The sequence below is a fragment of the Homarus americanus genome, unplaced genomic scaffold (genome assembly GCF_018991925.1).
Source record: "Homarus americanus isolate GMGI-L3 unplaced genomic scaffold, GMGI_Hamer_2.0 scaffold11022, whole genome shotgun sequence".
Taxonomy (NCBI): Eukaryota; Metazoa; Arthropoda; class Malacostraca; order Decapoda; family Nephropidae; genus Homarus; species Homarus americanus.
In genome coordinates, this window is record NW_024737068.1 from 1,277,766 (window position 1) to 1,294,964 (window position 17,199).

General features: G+C 44.2%; 1 protein-coding gene across 1 annotated transcript in view; it reads left to right on the forward strand.

The window, feature by feature from the left end:
* Positions 1-3,837: 3,837 nt before the first annotated feature.
* LOC121873048 (ionotropic receptor 93a-like) overlaps positions 3,838-17,199 on the forward strand; it is a 71,290-nt gene continuing 57,928 nt past the window's right edge. The window contains 1 exon segment of the mRNA XM_042376363.1: positions 3,838-4,026. The gene's annotated coding sequence lies outside the window, so the exon portion shown is untranslated.

Here is a 17,199-nt window from a genome sequence, read left to right on the forward strand (position 1 = left end):
CATCCCATCCCCTTACCTCTTCCAACATCCCCTAGCCCTATCCTCACCCACCCAATCCCCTGAACCACAACACCGAGACACTGAAACATATGCTGGAATCTCTTCTGGCTTCTGAGAGACGATCTGATCATATTCAAGAACTATAGATCCTTTGATATTATAGAGACAAAACAAATGGAATTTACATCCTTTCGGTTTATATGAAGACTGATGCCTTTCTTGACTCGGTCGCACCATGAGGTAGATCGGTAGATGCTGAGGTAGAGTGAAGCATACAGGTTAGGTTAGGTTAGGTTAGGTTTTCTGTTTCCTGCAGGTTGGGTAGTGAGTGCTGGTGGTGACCTAGTGCTTGACCCCACCAATGACCAAGTTCCTGACCTCCCCCCCCCGCCCCAGTTCCCTGTAATTGACCTAGTTCTCTACCTAACCAATGACCTATTGTCTGTGAGCGAGTCGTTAATACCAGGATCTCGTTTCCTTGACCTGTGCTCCTGACCTTTCCCAACACCAAGGGGGGGTCGAGAATGAGTAATTGAAGGGACAGGGGATGGAGGAGTATGTTGGCAGGACAGAGGAGGGTGGAGGGACAGGGAGGAGGAGAGGAGGAGAGACAGAGAGCTCTTCACCGGATAACACGCGGCATTTGGCTATAATTGATGACTTCTACCTGGACTAGTGAGGAGGCTGTTTGAGCTAGAGAGTCTTAAGAGTCTCATCCACAACACACAGGAACTCCCTTCTTCAGGCAACACTCAATAACAGTCAATAGCTCGTCAGGTAGAAAGAGAGGTATTTGTCGTCACGGGTCTATCACGCACTGACATTTCCACAAGGACGGAAATAATTCACGAGGCCTGGCTGACTTGTGTGAGATGCGGTGGATGAGGAAGAGGAGGAAGGGGATGGGAGGGAGGGGGAAGAGGAAGAGGAGGGAGGGATGAGGAAGAGAGGAGGGGATGAGGGAAGAGGAGGGAGGATGAGGAAGAGGAGGGGGAGGGTGATGGGAAAGAGGAAGGAGGGGAATGAGGGAAGGAGGGAGGGGGATGAGGAAGAGAGGAGGAGGGGGAAGAGGAAGAGGGGGGGGGAAGAGGAAGAGGAGGAGGGGGATGAGGGAAGAGGAGGGAGGGGAGGAAGAGGAGGGAGGGGGAAGAGGAAGAGGGAGGGAGGGGGGGATGGGAGGAAGAGGTGAGGGAAGAGGGAGGAGGGGGAGGGAGGAAGAAGAGGAGGAGAGGGGAAGAGGAAGAGGAGGGAGGGGGGATGAGGAAGAGGAGGGGAGGGGGATGAGGAAGAGGGAGGGAGGGGGAAGAGGAGGAGAGGAGGGAGGGGATGAGGAAGAGGAGGGAGGGGGGGGAGAAGAGGAGGGAGGGGAAGAGGAAGAGAGGGAGGGGGATGAGGAAGAGGAGGGAGGGAAGAGGAGGAGGAGGAGGGAGGAAGAGGGAAGAGGAGGGAGGAGATGAGGAAAGAGGAGGGAGGGAAGAGGGAGGGGAGGAGGGAGGAGGAAGAGGAAGAGGGAGGAGGGGAAGGAAGGGGGATGGGGAAGAGGAGGGGGATGAGGAAGAGGAGGAGGGGATGAGGAGAGGGAGGGAGGAGGAAGAGGAAGAGGAGGGAGGAGATGAGGAAGAGGAGAGTGGAAGAGGAGGAGGAGGGAGGAGGAAGAGGAGGGAGGGGGATGAGGAAGAGGAGGGAGTGGAAGAGGAGGAGGAGGGAGAGAATTGTTTGGAAGGGTAGTTATTAAATGGATGGTTGAGGAGAAGAAGGATGGATGATTGAATAGGAGGATGGTTGGGTGAGGATGGGTGGTTAAAGATGACGGTAGAGAAAGAGGAACCACCCACAGCTGTGTTAGTGTGTTTAACATTTGGGGAGTGAAGTATTTAGAGGGGGGGGGGGAGAGAGAAGGGTAGCTCACGGACAAAGGAAGAGAGATACGGAGGTGAGAGAAAGAGAGATAAACAAGAGGTTTTTTTTTAGTTTAACAAATTTATTGACAAAGCTTGTAGTACAGTTTGCCTATTTTGAGTAATTCAGTCAGGTCTTGACACTGACCTGACTGAATTACTCAGAATAGGCAAACTGTACTACAAGCTCTGCCAATAAATTTGTTAAACTAAAAAAGGGTGGTATCACTGCTCATTGCCACGCAGGACAGAGGTTCATACACAAAGAAATACATCATATTCATTAACAGTATACAGTATATAGGTCAGATTCATGTGGGTTGTCACTGTTCGAGAGACGAGAGTAAATATTTTTGACTCTTATTCTCAGAGATTCTTAACTGTGAAAAAAAATCATCGTAACTAAAAGACTCAAGTATGTAAACAAAATGACATAAACTAACACACAAAAATAAATTAAAAGATTAATATATAAATGACATCTAGACCTTTAACTAAATTGGTTCATTTATTGTAGCATAAATTTTAGGTAAGAAATCTTGTGGGTAGAATTCCTTGCCTTATATTTTGTCTTTTTGTTGAGGGAATAAATCTAGTTTGATCGAAGGGTTTTATCTAAAGTTTTTAAATTCACTGATAAAACAATACCTCAGGGTCCTAATTCTCTTGTTAATGATATAAACTTAATTGTTTATTTGTTTTGATTGATTTGACTAATATCATATAATCTATTATTTCAGAGAGAAGTTTTAAAACATAACGACGGAGGAAATTACAAAACTTGAACAACAATTAGGATCAGTGTCATAGAATTCACAACAAAAGTTTTCACAGTAAAGGAAATTCCTCAATCCCTGGTGTGTGGGTTAGGTTAGGTTAGGTTAGGTTAGGTTAGGTTAGGTTAGGTTAGGAAAACCTTGATTATAGCAGACCAATGTACCACAGTCGATCATTAAGCACTGAGGTTGACGTTGCATGTGGAATGGTTGGAATGTTTAATGCTTCTACCAGCACTCAGTTACATCATTTGGTGAGTGGATTCATTATTGGAACTCTTGAATCAAAGGTGAAATCCATCCCGGTAAATGGTCTCGATTTTCTGAATATATATTTTTTTATTTACCATATTACCTAACCTAACCTAACCACCTTCTTTAGATCCGACCCCAAGTGGCTATTTCGATGTGGTTTGAGGTGTAGTTGGAAGACCTGATATTATAGTGTGTTTGAAGGAAGACTAGACTGAGTGTATTGAAATCAGGGGAAAGTATAATAGAAAGTGACTGATTGAAGAATAGGTGGGTGTAGTGACTGACGGAGGAAGAAGGAAAAAGAGAATTGATAATATATGAAAATACCACAGAAAAGGAAAACAAATACGAATTAGAGAGTTAGAGACAGAAAGAGAAGGGGGAAATCAAAGACAGTACATGAAATCGAAGGATATTGAACACACACACGGTAGAGACGATGGTTGAAGGTCCAGCCAGCCAAGAACCAGGCCGGGGTAGACAAGCTCACTGGTGATGTAAATGTGAGGAGGCGGAGTCATCTCTCGCTGCCAGATGACGAAGGCTCCATTGCTCCTCTCCATCACCACAGCATCTTGATTGTTATAAACGTCTTTGATTCACTGTTGATGATGATATCTTCTTGGAGTAATGTTATTCTTTAAGTTTGTGATAGTTAAGGGTAGTTTTGCTGAAGTAATGAGTATATTCATCTTCTGTGTTTTGCTAAGATGTGATTCTGTGTGGAAAAAGATTATTATTCTTGTTGTTTGTTTATTCCATCCTCTTGTATTGTTTCAGTTATCAGTTATCATTAATCTTAGACATACGAAGGATATATATTTATTCTAGATAATAAATGTACATATTATCATAAGAATAACAATAAATGGCAACTGGCAGGAGGCGGGGGCAGGAGAAGATGGCGGCCGGGGGGGACAAGCCAGTGTGACCCGGAGACTGAGGCGTGGACGACGACGGTGGTGGTGTGTGTGTCTCTCTCTCTCTCCCTGTCAACTATCTACCAGTTTCTCTCACCTCCTTCCATCTCCTCCCCTAGAATCCCGGATCTTACAAGGATCACCGGCCGTGGAATCCTTCAAGGACATTAAATACAGGTGTGTGTGTGTTTGTATATTCATTATGTCATAGTTTGGTGTCAGGATGTCACCTGGGTATACTGTACGGAGTGTCATCAATTACCTGGAAAATGGTGCATAATGTATTGCTGTCATCGGAGTTAATCTTGTAATATTTTTGGTTCATTTTAGTAATTCTGCTGAGGTGAGGTGGTCCCCGTGGTGAGGTGGTTCCCGTGGTGAGGTGGTCCCTGTGGTGAGGTGGTCCCTGTGGTGAGGTGGTCCCTGTGGTGAGGTGGTCCCCGTGGTGAGGTGGTCCCTGTGGTGAGGTGGTCCCCCCCGTGGTGAGGTGGTCCCTGTGGTGAGGTGGTCCCTGTGGTGAGGTGGTCCCGTGGTGAGGTGGTCCCCGTGGTGAGGTGGTCCCTGTGGTGAGGTGTCCCCGTGGTGAGGTGGTCCCCGTGGTGAGGTGGTCCCTGTGGTGAGGTGGTCCCCGTGGTGAGGTGGTCCCCTGTGGTGAGGTGGTCCCTGTAGTGAGGTGGTCCCTGTGGTGAAGTGGTCCCTGTGGTGAGGTGGTCCCCTGTGGTGAGGTGGGTCCCCGTGGTGAGGTGGTCCCTGTGGTGAGGTGGTCCCCGTGGTGAGGTGGTCCCCGTGGTGAGGTGGTCCCTGTGGTGAGGTGGTCCCCCCTGTGGTGAGGTGGTCCCCGTGGTGAGGTGGTCCCTGTGGCGAGGTGGTCCCTGTGGTGAGGTGGTCCCCGTGGTGAGGTGGTCCCTGTGGTGAGGTGGTCCCCTGTGGTGAGGTGGTTCCCGTGGTGAGGTGGTCCCTGTGGCGAGGTGGTCCCTGTGGTGAGGTGGTCCCTGTGGTGAGATGGTCCCGTGAGGTGGTCCCCGTGGTGAGGTGGTCCCTGTGGTGAGGTGGTCCCGTGGTGAGGTGGTCCCTGGTGGTGAAGTGGTCCCTGTGGTGAGGTGGTCCCTGTGGTGAAGTGGTCCCTGTGGTGTGGTGAGGTGGTCCCCGTGGTGAGGTGGTCCCTGTGGTGAGGTGGTCCCCCCCGTGGTGAGGTGGTCCCTGTGGTGAGGTGGTCCCCGTGGTGAGGTGGTCCCCGTGGTGAGGTGGTCCCCGTGGTGAGGTGGTCCCCGTGGTGAGGAGGTCCCGTGGTCGTGGTCCCCTGTGGTGGTCCCCTGTGGTGAGGAGGTCCCCGTGGTGAGGTGGTCCCTGTGGTGAGGTGGTCCCCGTGGTGAGGAGGTCCCCGTGGTGAGGTGGTCCCCGTGGTGAGGAGGTCCCTGTGGTCAGGTGGTCCCCGTGGTCAGGTAGTCCCTGTGGTCAGGTTTATTTGAGGACCTGGTGGTTTATTTGAGGATCTGATGTTTTATATAAGGACCTGGTGGTTTATATAAGGACCTGGTGGTTTATTTGAGGACCTTTTGGTTTATATAAGGACCCGATGGTTTATATAAGAACCTGGTGGTTTATTTGAGGATCTGATGTTTTATATAAGGACCTGGTGGTTTATATAAGGACCTGGTGGTTTATTTGAGGACATTGTGGTTTATATAAGGACCCGATGGTTTATATAAGGACCTGGTGGTTTATATGAGGACCCGATGGTTTATATAAGGACCCGATGGTTTATTTGAGGACCTGGTGGTTTGTTTGAGGACCTGATGGTTTATATAAGGACCCGATGGTTTATATAAGGACCCGATGGTTTATATGAGGACCTGGTGGTTTATTTGAGGACATTGTGGTTTATAGGACCCGATGGTTTGATGGTTATATGACCTTGACGTGGTTTATACCCGACCCGATGGTTTATAGGCGACCCGATGGTTAAGGAGGATGGTGACCTGGTGGTTTATATATATATGCGCCCGATGGTTTATAAGGACCCGATGGTTTGTTTGAGGACCTGATGGTTTATATATGACCCGATGGTTTATATACGACCCGGTGGTTTATATATGGACCCGGTGGTTTATATGGGCGACCCGATGGTTTATTTGAGGACCTGGTGGTTTATATATGACCCGATGGTTTATATAAGGACCCGATGGTTTGTTTGAGGACCTGATGGTTTATAAGGACCCGATGGTTTATATATGACCTGGTGGTTTATTTGAGGACCTGATGGTTTATATGAGGACCTGATGGTTTATTTGAGACCTGATGGTTTATTTGAGGATCTGATGGTTTATATGAGGACCCGATGGTTTATATAAGGACCGGATGGTTTATTTGAGGACCTGGTGGTTTATATAAGGACCCGATGGTTTATATAAGGACCCGATGGTGTGTTTGAGGACCTGATGGTTTATATAAGGACCCGATGGTTTATATAAGGACCCGATGGTTTATATAAGGACCCGATGGTTTATATAAGGACCCGATGGTTTATATAAGGACCCGATGGTGTGTTTGAGGACCTGGTGGTTTTTTTGAGGACCTGATGGTTTATTTGATGGCCCGATGGTTTATTTGATGACCTGGTGGTTTATTTGATGACCTGGTGGTTTATTTGATGACCTGGTGGTTTATTTGATGACCCGATGGTTTATTTGATGACCTGGTGGTTTATTTGATGACCTGGTGGTTTCTTTTTGGACCTGGTGGTTTATATGAGGACTTGGTTTGCTAAAATTACCCCAAATAAGAAAATAATCAATACGTTTCATAAAGTAAATATATTTCTGGCATTTTCAGGGATAATTTATTTTATTTGTTCAACGATAAGTCAATTCAGTTGGAAATCTGAACCTGATGGCTTAAATCTTTCCTATTTTCTTTACGTAAGCCGGAATAACAAGTAGTATTTGCTAAAGTACTTGATAACCGAATATATTGTTATAAATTGGTAAGAATATATCCTAATAGCAGAAATATAACGTAAATATATGCAGTTTTTGTTCATAAATACATTATCACAAAGGTAGAAGCACATAGTGGAGCGTGACGCCTACACACGGAAGTTTTTTTCATACTGGCTGAAACTGTAATCGAAACTGATGTATAATTCTATTCTTGGAATTTTACGTAAGATTGATTTTTTTTACAGTATTGAATAAATTATAAGAATTTTTGGAATAAATGATGAAATAAACGATAAGATGTTTTGTATATATTTGTTGGTAGAGCATTGTTAAATCTTGAGATGAAATGGCCACGATGAGACTGAGCTCCCCCACCCTCACTCCCCCGCCCTAACTCGAACCAGCGACGCTAAGACTAAAAAGCAAGCGTTATATCCACTCAGCAGTTGCATTCCTTATTTCTCTGTCAATTGATATTATTCTTTATGAGGTGATTTCAAATTCTTTTTTTTTACTTTTCTTCATAAATAAGTAAAGTGAGCGCCTTATTCCATATTCCTGAGAACGTTAGATACGGGTTCTTGGTTGACTAATGTACCTGTGTAGACCAATGGTGAAAGCTCTTACCTGTGTGGCTATGCTGGGGTCCACACCTGTCTTGTTGGGGGTCAGTTTCGTCCGTGTGTTTGTCTGTGCCTTTACCCCCGAGGAAAACAAAACTATGAAGGGTTAGGATGGTATTACACACACACACATACACACACACACACACACACACACACACACACACACACGCACACACACACACTTTATAGTAATTTATATTATTCGTTATTTATTTAGGTAGTGAAGATTAGGTACCAATATGTTATAGCAAATGATATTCAACTATCAACACTTAAATGCCTCAAAGGGTTAAGTTATCGTACTCATGGTTAAGTTATCGTACTCATGGTTAAGTTATCGTACTCATGGTTAAGTTATCGTGCTCAAGGTTAAGTTATCGTACTCATGGTTAAGTTATCGTACTCAAGGCTAATGTTATCGTACTCAGGAGGTTAGCGCACTTGATGACTCATTGGGAAGTAGAAGTGAAGCACGGGAATCAAAAAGAAGTGAAGCAAGAAATGAGTCAGCGATAGTGAAGCAACAACTGAATAGAAATTGAAACAAGATATAAATCAGCGGAAGTGAAGCAACCGAATAAAAAAGCAAATGAATCAAGAAATGAGTCAACAATAAGCCGAATAAAAAAGCAAATGAATCAAGAAATGAGTCAACAATAGTGTAGCAACAGAATAAAAAAGAAATGAAGCATCTGAGTCAGGTATACAAATCATTACGTTGACATCGTAACGTCGGACAAACAAACCCTCAGAGGATATACAGTGGAGTACAAGGGGACTCACACAGACCGTTTGTGTGTTGCGTAAACATTGCGTGACGAAGGGCAGCAGTTGTGACTTCCTCAGTATTGGGTGATGTCTCGCTTTATCGTGGGTGCGGGGGGTTGGGTAGGAAGGGGGTGAGGTGAGGGGGAGGGGGGTGAGGGGGAGGATGGGGTGATAATGTGTGTGTGTGTGTGTGGAAATATTAATGTGTTTGTTTATGTTCGTGTGTATGTTTTTTTTGTGTTTTTAATCTTCCGTGATTTTTTTTAGGTTTGATTTTAGGTGAAGTTAGGTTAGGTTTGGTTAGGTTAGGTTATATTTTTGGAATCATTAGGAAAAACTACATTTAAAAACATAATATCGTCCAACAAGTTGCGGGTCTAAAACGAATATTGACCCAAAGCTTCAGCCTCCAGCCTTATATTTCCCATAACAGAACAGTGTGTTACTCATCTTATATATCCTGATGGTATTCTGTTGTTAACTAGCTATTATGAACAGTGGAGCATTATGAGTACTAAATGTATTAACTAAGAACTCATATAAACTAATGAAGTCAACACTGGGAAAGGTAGATGTATGATTCATCTCTATCGGTGGGAAATCGAAAGAAATATAGGTTTCTGTTCCTTACATAGTTGTTACAGCACTTAATAGCTGCACAGTACCGGGGTCCCCATTACAGCTGGTATAAAGCAATGAATAAAACAATAGAAAACGTGATTTTGCTGAATTCTTCGTCTTGCATTATTCCTTCCGTGGTAATTATTTTGTTTACCTTCCGGCCGTTTGGTGGTGTCACTTGGGGGGTGAAAGAGTTCGTCTGTGGTGGGAATGATCTCTCCTCTTGTAGTCTCAGAGTCCCTGGCCTGGTGCGCCCCTCAAGGCAGCAAGGAAACACACACACACACACACACGCATATACGAGTCAAATATCGATTGTCTTGTTCATTACGTGTGATATATCTTGCGTATTCTCGTACGGTTGTGGTCATTTGACGAATCTTGGTAGTGAGAGGTGGCGCCACCCGTGGCGTGTAGAGCAACACTCTTGCCTGGGCTGGCAACTAGCGACCCCCAGTGTATTAACAACAAGGTTACGGACAGGTCATGTGAAAGTGCGGGCTCACAGGTATTCGATAAGATGACGTTGGAGATAGTGGAAGGTAGGAATCTTTATTAGCATGTAAAATATGACCTGAGTTAACATTAATATCTACATATTGTTTTTTAAATTTTTATTTCTACTTTCCAAAATTATAATTAATAATGTATGGACCTTAGGCTGTTGCATTTTTATACAACTTGTTGATCCACCGCTATTAAACTGAAGTTCTATTAACATTGTTCATATTACACGGTGAGGTGAGGTGAGGTGAGGTGAGGTAGAGAGTGTCGTGTTCCTGCTACTGACTGTGGTATACGAGGTACAGTCAACAAAAATTTCCCCTCCCTCCTGGCTCGGTCACAACCATCACTGAGGCCATGTTCTCTTGGTAAGGTTGGTACTTGTGACTGTGTGATGCATTGTGTAACCTATGCCATATATTCCGCGTATGCACTTATAGCAGGTATACATATAAACCCCGTGTTGTTCAGAATTCTTGGTCCGGGTGTGTCATATTGTGTAACACCTGAACTATACAAGAGAGTAATAAGGCCACCCGTCATTAAATAAGGGTTATGTCATCGTATTGTGCATTTAATGAAAGAAAATTTACGTTCTAAGGCAGGAGTATTTTGTTAATTTTACGAGGGAATAAGTGGTCTGATTAGGTTAGCTTAGGTTAGGTGGTGGCGTTTATGAACATCAGCACATTATCATCCTCCTCGTGATATTAGTCCGTGGTTAGGCTTCAACATGAGGTCACAGGATACGTGGGATGATGTTCATTATGAGCGAGGAACCAGGAGCAACGTTATGTAAGAGAGTAAACAAACCGTATGTTACGTCACCGTCTGAACACCGAAAAGCTGCTAGTTTATGCTTATGGAGATTTTCGCTGTTCAGTTGTATACCTGTTGTACACTATTACCATTATCGCCATCACACCTGTCAATATCACCATCAATGCAAGATTACATTATCGTAACACTATATTATTACACCAGGCGGGGGTGTTTAATGGTGCCAGAGGGGGTGTTTAATGGTGCCAGAGGGGGTGTTTAATGGTGCCAGAGGGGGTGTTTAATGGTGCCAGAGGGGTGTTGATGGTGCCAGAGGGGTGTTTTAATGGTGCCAGGGGGTGTTTAATGGTGCCAGAGGGGGTGTTTAATGGTGCCAGGGGGTGTTTAATGGTGCCAGAGGGGGTGTTTAATGGTGCCAGAGGGGGTGTTTAATGGTGCCAGAGGGGTGTTTAAGTGGTGCAGAGGGGTGCTTAATGGTGCCAGAGGGGTGTTTACGGCCAGAGGGGGTGTTAATGGTGCCAGAGGGGGTGCCAGAGAGGGGTGTTTAATGGTGCCAGAGGGGTGTTTAATGGTGCCAGAGGGGGTTAATGGTGCCAGGGTGTTTAATGGTGCAGAGGGTGTTTAATGGGTCAGAGGGGGTGTTTAATGGTGCCAGAGGGGTGTTTAATGGTGCCAGAGGGGGTGTTTAATGGTGCCAGAGGGGGTGTTTAATGGTGCCAGAGGGGGTGTTTAATGGTGCCAGAACAGAGGATTATAATAATGCCAAGGTTTATAATCACCATTGCGCACCAACCATCCTCTACCATATCAACAAGCGACACACACACACACACACACACCTTGTTGGACACTATGCTGTAAACTTGGCAAATCTTTCACAAGGACGATCGATATTATCACCAACTTCGCCTGTAAATGAACCTCTGAGCCCTGGACTAAGCTTCAATGGCCTGCAGATCCTGGTGTGGGTTTGAATAGGTCATTAGGTAGTCTACAGGCAAAGTGACGTCAGTAAAAGGAATTCCACATATGCAGGAACCAGCTGCCACACACACACACACACACACACATACACACACACACACACACACACACCACACACACACACACACACACACACTCTGGGGCACACACACACACACACACACACACACACACACACACACAAACACACACACACACACACACACACACACACACACACACACTCACTGGTAATGAGTAACTTAATGAAAAATTTAGCTGTAAACATTCCTTACTACTGTGTGTGTGGAAAAAGAACGGGAGGAGGAGAGGGAAGGAAGGAGGGAGGCAGGCAGGGAGGAAGAGAGGCAAGGAGAGAGAGAGAGAGAGACAGACAGACAGACAGACAGACAGACAGACAGACAGACAGCCACACCGACAGACAGACAGCCAGCCACACCGACAGACAAACAGAGATTCCTTACCACCTCTGCTAATACCGTATTGATGACTGATAAGAAATGTATGGCAGTAACGGTAGACGAAAGCATCACACACCTAATTTAATATTCATAGAAATAATGTGGCTCAGGCAAGTGGATGATAACAAGTGGCCTGACACACAGCGATAATATGGCCGTCCACCTCCGTCACGAATAGCTGGGTACCCTCTTGACAACACCGTGAAAGAAAAGGTAGAATTTTCCCCTCAATTATGTTCCAAGGACGGTATAGACTTATCAGAACACACGCCGCGGCCTACCGTAATCCCAGATAAGAACATAAGAAAATAAGGAGCCTGCAATAGGCCGGTTGGTCTGTGCATGGCAGCTCCTGTCGAGAGTTACTACCACTCTCTATCATCCATGAATCTATTTAGCCTCCTTTTGAAACTTTCCAGTGTTCCAGCACTTACTACAAAGTTGCTAAGCTTGTTCCACTCGTCCACCACCCTATTTGTGAACCAGTTCCTTCCTATCTCCCTCCTAAACCTAAACTTATCCAACTTAAATCCGTTGCTCCGAGTCCTATCCTGCTCGGATATGATAAGAACTTTATCTATATCCCCTTTATTGATTCGTTTCACCCCACTTAAATGCTTCTATCATATCTCCCAGCACTCTTCGTCTTTCTAGGGAATGCAAGTTTAGTTTCTTTAACCTATCCTGATATGGAAGGTTTCTAAGTCCCGGAATCATTTTCGTCATTCTTCGCTGCACCGACTCTAGTGAATTGATATCCATTCTATAATAAGGGCACCAGAACTGAACCGCATAATCGAGGTGCGGCCTGACTAGCGCAAGATATAGTTGAAGTAAGACCTCTGCACTCTTATTACTTACACGTCTAGATTTAAAACTCTTATTACTTACACGTCTAGATTTAAAACCCAATACTCTGTTTGCCTTATTTCGAACATTAACGCACTGTTTTTTAGGCCGTAGGTCCGGGCTTACAAGTACCCCTAGGTCTCTTTCACAAGTTGACTTCTCTAGGTTGATGTTGTTAAGGCTGTATACATTGACAGTATTTGTTCTTCCAATATTCAGTACGCTGCACTTGCTGGTGTTGAATTTCATTTGCCATTTTTCAGACCACCCCTGCAGTTTATTTAGATCCTCCTGTAATGCATTTGCATCCTGCCCTGAATTAATCTGCCGCCCTATTTTGGTGTCATCCGCAAACTTGCTTATGTCACTGCTAATCCCAGTATCTAGATCGTTTATGTAGATTATGAACAAGAGTGGGCCTAGTACTGACCCCTGGGGAACCCCACTGGTTACACAGCCCCACTCAGATTTAACACCATCTACGCTGACCCTCACGCAGCCTGTGAGAACCTCGGTCTTATTATCTCCACTGAGAAAACTAAGGTGTTCAACAAACAAGCTGGTAACCGCAAACACGGCTCCGCCAAGTTCAAGATAGGTAACAACACTATTGACTATGTTTCTTCTTTTAAATATCTTGGTGTTTCCGTCCCTTGTACCCTACCTGCCATACAACAGCTAACCCGCCAATGTACTGACAGACTGAGACCTCTTAGAAGTGTAGCGGGGTACAGCCCGCACTATGGTGCTAATATTAGAATTGTTAAAACAATGTACCTAGGCTATATAAGATCTCTGATAGATTACCACGCACCAGCCCTGGTCATTCGTGACGGGAAAGGCGTTGACAAGCTCGAGAAAATGCAAAATAAAGCCCTCAGAATTATCCTAGGATGTTCCATGAGCACTAAAGTACTTAATATGGGGAAAAACTAGGTATACCCAGTGTTAAAGATAGAATAATTGAAGTCAACCTCATGATAGCCCTGAGGCTTCTGCGTGGTGATCCTGATAACATTGTTTCCTTAAAATTGCTAGAATGTATGAACCATGGGACTACTGAGTCTAAATGGATCCAAACTACAGCTACACATATGAAGATATTTGGACTAGACCACCTGTACAAAGTTGAGACACAACAGCGCTTCCTGCCACCCTGGCGGACAGTTCCCTTCGATATCACAATACCGACGTATCCGCCTAAAAATTAATTATACAAAGCATTTATCTCCAACACACTGCCAAATTGAGAGCTCTTGAACACATACACACTCTACAGACTGATGATAATATCACACAGACCATCTACACTGATGGATCTCTTAACACCGCCTGTGGGAGGGCTGGAAGTGCTATTGTTGTGACTCAACCTGACGGTAATATAATTGAGAAAGGAGTTAGAATTAACAACTGGGCATCCACTCTACAAACTGAATTAGTTGCCATACTCACAGCTATTAAATTCATTGAAACCACTGTTACTGACAGTCTCATCATCACTGACTCTCTATCCTCACTACTTGCCCTTGGCACCCTCGACTCAGGTTGTCACGCTCTTGTCTCTGAAGCCAGACACAAATATGCGTGCCTTGTTGACCGGGGTGTCAAGGTCAAACTGTTGTGGATCCCCTCTCACATAGGCCTCATAAAACATGACAGAGTTGATGCCCTCGCCAAACTCGCGTCTAACAAAGACACCGTTGAATACAATTTGGGTCTGTCAAAAAGAACCCTTAAAACTGTAATTAGGAAAGAACTTATTGATGAGTTTGACGCAAGTAGACAAGTGCAAACAGGCACTAGTCGATCCATAGGTTACCATGATGAGATGTATCAAGTGAAACATGTATATGGAGCAAGTAACAAGATCACTAGATTACAAGATGTTGTAACCGCTAGATTAAGGTTAGGATATAAGTACCTTTGGCAGTATGTTCCTCAAGCAGATGTAAACAAAACTAAATGTAAAGTGTGTGGCCATACATATGGCCACACACTTGAACACTACGTCCTCGACTGTGTGAAGATAGAACCTTTTAGGGACAGGTCCAAGCACACTGTGTGTTAAATGGCACAACACTTCATCTCTAATGGCAAGATAGCCGACATATTAAGATTGTATCCACTTTTTTGCACTTAGTAACTCTATCAGTTCTCATGTACAGAACCAAATACGCAATGTGCTTGAATACCTCTCACGTAAATGTGAATAACAAAGTGTGAGGCCAGACATACTGCCTCACACGCCTGTACTCACTCATTTGTGAATAAGTTACCCTTTATGTATAGAACTAAACAAATAATGTAAATGAAATACTGTGTAACATTCAGTGCCATAATATCCTGACAACGGGGGTTAATTATTATGACCCTTTGTAAACTCTACTCTGTAATCCTTTTGCGTAACCGCTCACAGGATGAGTGTGGGGTGCACAATAAAGTAGCCGCTGTAAGCGGCAAAATCAAATCAAATCCTCTGCTTTCTATCGGTGAGCCATGATTTTATCCAATTTAAAACTTTCCCCTCGATACTATGAGCCTTAACTTTTCTCAGAAGCCTCTGATGCGGTACTCTGTCAAATACTTTGCTGAAGTCTAAGTAAATAACATCGTAATTTTCGTCATTATCTACTACCTCGAAGACTTTCCTAAAAAACGTCAGCAGATGCTAGAAAGGATTATTATTATTATTTAGTTCGAGAGTAGATTTTCCCCAAGTAGCGGTAAATTTAAGGGAACTGTACTGTATAACTTAAGTGACATAAGAATTTCATCAGAGTGTAGGTAAGGTAGTGGAATATGTAGATTAATTAGTACAGGTAAATGGTGACGTAATGAGGTGATTGACTCCCTGTGGCGAAAATGTCCCTTAGGTCAAGTCAAGTCAGGTTAGGTTAGGTTTGGTTAGGTAATACTGTTGAACATTAGATACGACATTGTTTGTTTACAAGGCTTCTCTCTTACCTAACCTAACCTTACCTAACCTAACCTAACCTTACCTTACCTTACCTTACCTTACCTTACCTTACCTAACCTAACCTAACCTAACCTTACCTTACCTTACCTTACCTAACCTAACAAAACAAAGAAAGAAAATGTAAAAAAAAAATCATGGACGGACACACACACACACACACACACACACACACACACACACACACACACACACACACGAAGGCTCATTTGTTTTTCATATTTTCTTTGTCTTCATCACAAATTACAAGATAACAAGTACTGCGGGTATGAATCATTAATGATCACAGAAGGGAAGTGACGGCAGGAAGTACAGTAGTTACTGTCCTTCGTGTCCTACCAACGTGATTACCGCCGAACTAAGGTTATCTATACATGGCTGGAATGAATCGTGTTCTATAGCTGACACACACACACACACACACACACACACACACACACACACACACACACACACACAGTACATTCGGGGAACATATGTATCTTACAGGTAACCATAGTGGGGCTGTGTAACCAGTGGGGTTCCCCAGGGGTCAGTACTGGGCCCACTCTTGTTCATAATCTACATAAACGATCTAGATACTGGGATCAGCAGTGACATAAGCAAGTTTGCGGATGACACCAAAACAGGGCGGCAGATTAATTCAGGGCAGGATGCAAATGCACTACAGGGTGATTTAAATAAACTTCAGGAGTGATCAGTAAAATGGCAAATGAAATTCAACACCAGCAAGTGCAGCGTACTGAATAATGGAAGAACAAATTCTGTCAATGTATACAGCCTTAACAACATCAACCTAGAGAAGTCGACTTGTGAAAGAGTCTTAGGGGTACTTGTAAGCCCGGACCTACGGCCTAGAAAACAGTGCGTTAATGTTCGAAATAAGGCAAACAGAGTATTGGGTTTTATATCTAGAAGTGTAAGTAATAAGAGTGCAGAGGTCTTATTTCATCTATATCTTGCGCTAGTCAGGCCGCACCTCGATTATGCAGTTCAGTTCTGGTGCCCTTATTATAGAATGGATACCAATTCACTAGAGTCGGTGCAGCGAAGAATGACGAAAATGATTCCGAGACTTAGAAACCTTCCATATCAAGATCGGTTAAAGAAACTAAACTTGCATTCCCTAGAAAGACGAAGAGTGCTGGGATATATGATAGAAGTATTTAAGTGGGTGAAAGGAATCAATAAAGGAAATATAGATAAAGTTCTTATCAAATCCGAGCAGGATAGGACTCGTAGCAACGGATTTAAGTTGGCTAAGTTTAGGTTTAGGAGGGAGATAGGAAGGAACTGGTTCACAAATAGGGTGGTGGACGAGTGGAACAAGCTTAGCAACTTTGTAGAAAGTGTTGGAACGCTGGAAAGTTTTAAAAGGAGGCTAAATAGATTCATGGATGATAGAGAGTGGTAGTAACTCTCGACAGGAGTTGCCATGCACAGGCCAACCGGCCTATTGCAGACTCCTTATGTTCTTATGTATACTCGGAAACCATAATCTCTAACCCACCTGGGTCGGTACTGGAGGTTAGAACAGTGTCCTTTCTGGACGGGGGCTCACTCTCACTATCACGAGGCAACACAGGCACGAACACACACAGTCATAGTACGGCTGTATAGATGATATTATGTATAAATATTGTATATGGCATTATATTCTGCATTATCTTCATTATATATGAACACGAAGAAAAAATTACCATAGGTTGTAGTTACGAAAGTATGAATGGAAATAAACACTTCCAAACCACCCAGTGAGTCCACACAACGTTGACAGCGCTTGTGGCCAGACCACGATGCTTCCACCACACCCCATCTATATCTTTTATTTCCCATCATTCGCT